An 8,174-nucleotide genomic window follows, 5' to 3' on the forward strand; every position below is an offset into this window, starting at 1 on the left:
GAAGATCCAACCCCCCCATCTTCCAGTGATCCAAGACACTAAGACTTCAAAGGCAGCCCAAATACCCTCAAAAAAGTGCCCCTTGGAGAAACAAGCTTGATTATAATATGCTATCGTTAAGTTTCCCTTGAGCACTGAGTCTGCTATGAACAAGACTGAGGATAACATCACCCTAGTCTTCATTGTGGATGTCAAGGCCAACAAGCCTCAGATCAAGCAGGCAGTAAAGAAGCTGTTATCTATGTGGCTTAGGTCGACACACTGATGGCAGGGAGAAGAAGGCCTATGTCCGGTTTGGTCCAAATTATGATGCTTTACGTGTTGTCAATAAGACTGGAATCATCTAAACTGTGTCCAGTTATCCTTCTTCACCCACAATAAAAATTTGTCCAGTTTAAACAAAAGAAGAAAAGGAGTAGCCTCAGAGTCAATAGAAGGATGAGAAAAGTATTGAGTATGATCTCCAAAATGACAGGATGGTATCTGTTCTAATCCAAAGCAAAACACTGATGCTGAAGAGCCCAGAGTTGATCAGTTCTAAGAAAAGGCCTCTCCCGTGCACCGCCCCCATGCCGGGAGGGCTGCTGCTCAGAGAGGAGGCCCCCAACTTCGAGGCGGACACCACCAACTGGCCGCATCTGCCTCCACGACTTTCTCGGAGACTCATGGGGCATTCTCTTCTCCCACCCTCGGGACTTCACTCCAGTGTGCACAACAGAGCTGGGCCGAGCTGCCAAACTGGCCCCAGAATTTGCCAAGTGGAATGTTAAGATGATCACTCTTTCTATTGACTCTGTCCAAGACCATCTTGCCTGGAGTAAGGATATCAATGCACACAATGGTGATGAGCCTCGGAGGAGCTGCCTTTCCCCATCATTGATGATCACAAACGGGACCTTGCCATCAAGTTGGGTATGTTAGACCCAGATGAGCGGGATGGGCAGGGCATGCCAGTGACAGATTGAGTGGTATTTATTTTTGGCCCAGATAAGAAGTTGAAGCTATCTATTCTCTACCCTGCAACTACTGGCAGGAACTTTGATGAGATCCTCAGAGTGGTTGATTCCCTTCAACTGACAGCATACAAGAAGGCTGCTACTCCTGTTGACTGGAAATGTGGAGATAGCGTAATGGTTATTCCAACTATCTCTGAAGAGTAGGCTAAACAACTGTTTCCTAAAGGGGTCTTCACCAAGGAGCTCCCTTCAGGCAAGAAATACCTACGGTACACCCCTCAGCCGTAGCTCACTCCAGCAGGACCTGCTGGGGCTCCCTTGATGATCTCTTCCAGAGGGGATGCCAGCCTGCCAATCAAGTCTTCTACAGTAATTGATTTAAGCATCTCAGAGTGATGGAAAGTCAGGAGTCTTTGGGCTGCTCTACTAATGTGTGGCTTGTTAAATGAAAAGGCACTAAAAGTTACCTGTGATTCCTCTCCTTGTGCCTTTACCAGCACATCACTTGGGTCATTGAACTCCCTTGTCGTTCTGCTGACTTTCTCTGTTTGAGACTTAAACTGTGAGCTCTGTTCCAAGCTCCATCATCAGCCATAGTATCATTGGTATTTGGGAAAGGGGGTTACCTCAGAGCATTACAGGAGTAGAATTTCTTTATCTGGCCTAATAGACAAATCATTTCTTTTTCTAATTATCTACTTGAGGGAGGAGGCAGTTTAACATGTCTGGTTGTCTGATTTTGAGTTTCACCTCCCTAAGTTTATGACCATTGATTTGTAATCATTTAACTATTTCAGATAGTGGGTTTTTTTCCCTCAATTGTTGAGTGTTCTAAACATAGAAAAAAATTGGAGATTCTTATCTTTCTAACAGATAGGAGGAAAGCAGGATACAGTTAAAATATTTTTACTAGATTGAGCAAAAGAGCTTTCTAATTATGTTACAGCTTGTGGTTGAGACTATGGAGAAAGAAACTGCATTGGTGGACAGTCATAATTAATGGGTACCTTTTTAAACAAGTCATATATTAGACATGGAAAACTGCTTTTAATTGTCATAATAAGATGAAAGTATGTATACTAGCAGGAAAGAAAGGGATAAAGATACTATTTCTTTATTATAAAATGATATCTCTGCAGTGGATAATTTTCTGTTTTCTGATATTTTGCCTTTTAGGGGAGCCACCAATAAAAGCTTTTTGAAACTAAAAAAAAAAAGCTACAGAATCTTCTAGAAATAACATCAAAAAAAGTCACATTCGCCATAAGGTATTGAAATGCTAAAGTATGAAGTCAAAAGATAATTAGAATAATAGTTAAGTTTGGCTTTGGAGTATAAAATGAAGGAGGGCAGAGATGAATAGAATTTAGTCATGATAACTCACTGGTCATAGCACCCTTTCATACAACAACTCAAAGGGTGAACTCTAAACATAGACATCATAAGATAACCAATATCAAAATCCTATAGATTATATCCTTTGCAAGCAAAGGGTAATAAACTCTATACAATCAGTTAAAATGAGACCCGAAGCTGACTGTAAGCCTCTTACTGCAAAATTCAAACTTAAATTGAAGAAAGCAGTGAAAATCATCAGACCACGTAGGTATGATCTAAATAACACCCTTCATGAATATGAAGTGGAAGTGATGAACAGAGATTAGATCTGGTTGATAGAGTACCTGAAGAGCAATGGAGAGAGCTTCACAATACTGTACAGAAAACAGCATCCAAAAAAAATCCCAAAAGAAGAGAAGTAAGAAAGTAAAATGACTATCTGATGAGACTTGGCAAATTGCTGAGGAAGGAAGCAAAGTAAAAGAGAAAGAAGAAAGGGAAACATCAGGTAAATACAGATTCCAGAGAAATGTTTTCTTAAATGAGCAAGACAAAGAAATAGGAGAAAACACTAGAATAAAAAAGACATGAGATATGTTCAAGAAAAATAAGAGATATCAAGGCAACATTCATGCAAAAAATGAACATGATAAAAAACATAGTAGGGACTTACAGAAGCAGAAGCGATAAAGAAGAGTTAGCAAGCATACAAGATCTTAACATCACCAATACTTATGAAGGTGCAGTTACACATCTAGAGTCAAACATCCCAGAGAATGAAGCCAAGTGGGCCTTAGGAAACATTGCTAACAGATCTATTTAATACCCTAAAAGATACCAGAAAATTTCAAAAATTCCACATTGACCACTTGATTAGAAAAGATCAGTTTACATTCGAATCCTAAAGAAGAGTAATGCCAAATGATATTCAAATTACCAAACAATTGCACACCAGCAAGGTTATGCTTAAGATTCTGCAAGCTAGGGCATCAGCATATGTGAACCAAGAAAGATCAGAAGAGCAGGCTGGTTTGTGAAGAAGCAAAGGAATTAAAGACTAAAATGCCAACATTCATTGAATATGAGGAAAGCAAGAGAGTTCCAGAAAAATATCCACTTCTGCTTTTAATGCCTATACTTAAACCAGTGATTATATGGATTACAACAAAATGTGACAAGTCCTCAAAGATGGGAGTACCAGATCTTGTCTCCTGAGGAACCTATATGTACATAGAAAAGCAACAAGTCAAACTGAACATGGAACAACTGATTGGTTTAAGATTAGGAAAGGAGTATGATATGGCTGTATAATGCCATCTTATTTATTTAACTTATATGCAGAATATATCGTGTAAAATTCCAGATGGGATGAATGAAAAGGTTGCCAGGAAAATATTAACAATCTCAGATAAGCAGATGATCCCACTCAGATGGCAGAAAATGAAGAAGCTTCTTGATAAAGGTGAAAGAGGAGAGGATAAAAGCCGACTGGAAGCTTAACATCAAAAAAAAACCCTTAGATCTTGGCAACTGGTCTCATCACTTCCTGGCAAATAGAGGGAGAAGAAATGGAACAGTGTCAGATTTCATATTCTTGGGCTCAAAGCTCACTGCCGGTAGTGACTGCAGTCCTGAAATTAAAAGATTCTTGCTTCTTTGAAGGAAAGCTATGGTAAATCTGGTCAACAGGTAAAACATCTTGCCAACATAGGTCTGTATAGTCAAAGTTATGGTTTTTCCAACAGCAATTTATGGTTCTGAGAACTGGACTATGAGGAAAGCCGAATGCCACAGAATCAATGATCTTGAATAATAGAGCTGGAGAAGACTTTGAGAGTCCTTTGTACAGCAAGGGTCACAAAGAGTCAGACATAACTGAACAAATGAACAACAAATCTGGGGAGGAAAGAGGAAAGAATCAGAAAAGACTTCATGCAGAATATGGTGCTTGACCATTCTCTAATTGATAAATGGTCAAAGGAGAAGAAAAGGCAGTTTTTAGATGAAGAAAGTAAAGCTATATATAATCATGTGAAAATAATGCTCTAAATCATTATTGATTAGAGAAATACAAATTAAAACAACCATGAGGTACCACCTCACACCTTTCAGAATGTCTAAGATGACAAAAATGGAAAATGTTTAATGTTGGAGAGGATGTGGGAAAATTGGGACATTAATGCAACTGTTGGTGGAGTTATGAACTGATCCAGTCATTCTGGAGAGCAAACTGGAACTATGCCAAAGAATAATAAAACTGATAATATCCTTTGACTCCACAATACCAATACTAGAACTATATCCAAAAGAAATCTTAAGGGGGTAGCTAGATGACACAGTGAATAGAGCACCAGCCCTGGAGTCAGGAGGACCTTAGTTCAAATCTGACCTTAGACATTTAATAATTGCCTAGCTGTGTGACCTTGGGCAAGTCACTTAACCCCCGACTACCTTGAAAAAAACTAAAAAAAATGAAGGACAAAAGAAATCATAAAATGGGAAAAATCTCATAGGGGCAAAAATAGTTATAGCTCTTTTTTGTACTGGTAAAGAATTGGAAATTGAGGGGAAACCCATCATTTGGGGAATGGCTAAATAAGTTATAGTATATAAATGTTTATGGAGTACTATTGTTCTATGGTTGGTTGGTTGGTCAGGCACAGTTGGACACACTGTAATTAGTTTCAAACATAGTGGTGTCGGCTAGGTGGCACAGTGGATAGAGTACTGGCCCTGGAGTCAGGAATACCTGAGCTCAAATCTGGCCTCAGACACTTAATTACCTAGCTGTGTAGCCTTGGCAAACCACTTAACCCCATTTGCCTCGCAAAAACCTAAAAAAAATTTTTTTAATTAAAAAAAAAAACATAGTGGTGTCATTTTGGTCTTCTTCAATAACAAAGGACAAGAACCACTGTTCTATAAGAAATCATAAATGGTTGGATTTCAGAGAAGCAAGGAAAGAATTACATAAACTGATGCTGAGTGAAGGAAGCAGAACCAAAAGAAGATTGTGCACAATAGTAACAACACTGTGAGATGATCAACTATAATGGATGCAGCTCCTCTCAGTTAGGACAGTTCAGAGAGTTAGGACAACCCTGAGAGATTTGTTATGGACAATGCCATCCACATCCAGAGGGGGAAAAAAATCACAAAATCTGAATGCATACTATGCTAACTTTTTAAAAACTTCTCTTACATTTTTCCTTCCTTTCTTGTGGCTTTTTTTTTCCTTAGTTCTAATTCTTCTTTCATAAATTGACTAATAGGGAAATATGGTAAACATTAAAGACACATATACAACTTTTACTACCCTGTTTGCTGCCATGAAGAGGGAGGGGGAGAAGATTAGGTGGTAGAAAAATGTGGAACTCATAAATCTGCAAACAAATGAATGTTAAAAAAAAACCTACCATTGCATGTAATTTGAAAAATAAAATAAAATAAAAATAAAATAAAATAAAATAAAACTGCAATTTAAAACGAAGAATATAGTACTTGAGTTGTATGTTAAAGGAAGAAAGGGACTCTCTGAGATGGAGGTGAGGAGGAAGGATAGTCCATGGATGGGGGCAGTCAATGCAATGATCCAGAGATGAGAGATGGAGTAGGCAAACAGAGCACAGGCCTGCTGGGCTGGGTGAATGAGAGAGATAGATAGACCGGGGGCCAGGTTGTGAAGGACTGTAGAAGTCAAACAGGAGTGTGTATACTTGACGCTAAAGGTGTATGCCTAAGAGAAGAGCAATGTTCAAATCTACTCCTAAAGAGCATGACCTTGGCAGCACTGCGTAAGGTGGAATGGATACTGAGAGGTCCAAGGCAATTATATAGGAGAAAGGTCAGGAGGGTTGAACAAAGGTAGTAACTGTGGGAAGGGAAAGAAGAGATGGGGAAATGATCTGACAACTGACTTGGAAAGAGAAGGAGGGAGGGGAAAGAGTCCAGGACAATCCTGAGTCAAGAACCTGGGAGCCTGGAAGTATGGTAGAGCCTCTGACAGAAACAAAGTAAATCACAAGACAAGAAGAGGTTACGGGAAAAGAACACAAGGTCTTAGACACACTGAATCTAAGGGTGTCCGTGACATTCATTTGGAAATGTCCAATTAGCAATTTGGTAAAGTCAGACTGAAATTCAGAGAGAAACTAGGGTTGGATGGATGAATGGATATAGGTAAAGACATAGATATTGCCATACATATACATGTATCAAAGACATGCACAGATGTATACACATACATGGGGGTATTTATGCACATGTATAGATTTATATGCACATGTATGCATTCCACAAATGTACGTGGCACACATGCATGGTTTGAGTTGTAGATCATCTTATGGAGATGATGCTTAAACTCCTGGGCGATGATGAGATTATCCAGAGAGTGGAGAATCCCTTTATTTAAAAGAGTCCTGGGTTCCTAACCATATCTGTGATCTGTGACCTTGAATCCATCACAATTTCATTGATCTTAAGTTTCCTCATCTGTAAGATGCCATCTCTCTAAAGTATAAAAGCTTGCTATTCTTTATAAAGTATAAATGGTCATCAAACTCTTCAGAAATGAAATCCACTCATTTGTACCTTCAGAGGAAAGGTGCTATAGAAATGTTAAGTTTTGTTGTTTATTCAACATATTCTTGAGGTAAAGAAAACCTAATAATAGACTATTGTGAAGAGAAAACAATATTTAAAATACCATAGAAGGAACAGAATGAATGACAAATAATAATAATAATAATAATAATAATATAGGAAAGCCACATACTACTGATAGGATGTTAAGAAACCTATCAATTATATTCTCTAGAAATATGTACCACATTAACAATATAAATAGATAGAACCACCACCACAAACATTGTTATGATGAAAAAAGCATAGTCCCAACAAAGAACTATGAGAAGAGAGTCCTGACTCATTGCAGAAGCCTTTGCAGAGCCTTTGCAGAAATGTAAGGTCCAAAAATGTGGAGCTCTATCAGATTTATTGAAATTTTTTTCTCTTCTACTTTTGCTCTAAAAAAAATATTCATTATGAGATGGCTCTCTGAGAGGGGGAGGGAGAGGAAAAATGTTTATAATGTAAATGAAAAATATCAATGGAAATACATTTTTAAAATTTTATATTAACATTCATTATACATCAAAAACAGAGTATATTCAAAATAATTTCATGACATATAACAAAATATAATTCAAGCAGACATGACTAGTACTAGGCAATTATTTCAAAAGCAAAATAAGAAAGTCAAACAAAGCTATAGAAGTCTACTGAAAATAAAGTACATGCCAAACAGAGATTGCCTTAGTTGGAGGTTGGTATCCAGACCATTATGATAATGTATTTATAAGAGAGTGAGTTTCATTCAAAGAACACCATTTTAAAATACAGAGACAAAATTATCAACAAGCAAGCAAGAGTTATTCTATGTTCTGGAAGAAAAGTCTGGTCATTATACACAATTTTCCAAAATACTGTGTCCAAAACCCTAACCAAAACCAGGAAAAATAGGCTTCCAAGAAACCAAGAAAAAAAAATAGGAAGAATTCCAACTATATCAACAAAAACTAATCTCTGTAAAAAATACAATGCTTCTGGATACAGACAAGGAATTTACTCATTGTAACTGAATTAAATTATCATATCATCCACTGGAAAGCAAATTATTAAAAATTTAATGACCCTTCAGATTCAACAAATCTTACATGAAAAAAACTCTAAAGATATCCAAGTTGTCTCCACATTAATGAACTTCTTACCTTTGGCCACTTGGGATTCAGGAGTCGGGCTTTGATGGCATCATCCAGAGCCTTATGATACTCCTGGATTTTCAGGTAAGCTGCAGATCTATTACTGTACAGGATACAGTTC

At 37.7% G+C, this 8,174-nt stretch overlaps 1 pseudogene; it reads left to right on the plus strand.

Moving 5' to 3' along the window:
* The first annotated feature begins 569 nt into the window (after window positions 1–569).
* LOC141501854 (peroxiredoxin-6 pseudogene) lies at window positions 570–1,244 on the plus strand (annotated as a pseudogene).
* Window positions 1,245–8,174: the final 6,930 nt, after the last annotated feature.

This window comes from Macrotis lagotis, chromosome X (genome assembly GCF_037893015.1).
Source record: "Macrotis lagotis isolate mMagLag1 chromosome X, bilby.v1.9.chrom.fasta, whole genome shotgun sequence".
Classification (NCBI taxonomy): Eukaryota; Metazoa; Chordata; class Mammalia; order Peramelemorphia; family Peramelidae; genus Macrotis; species Macrotis lagotis.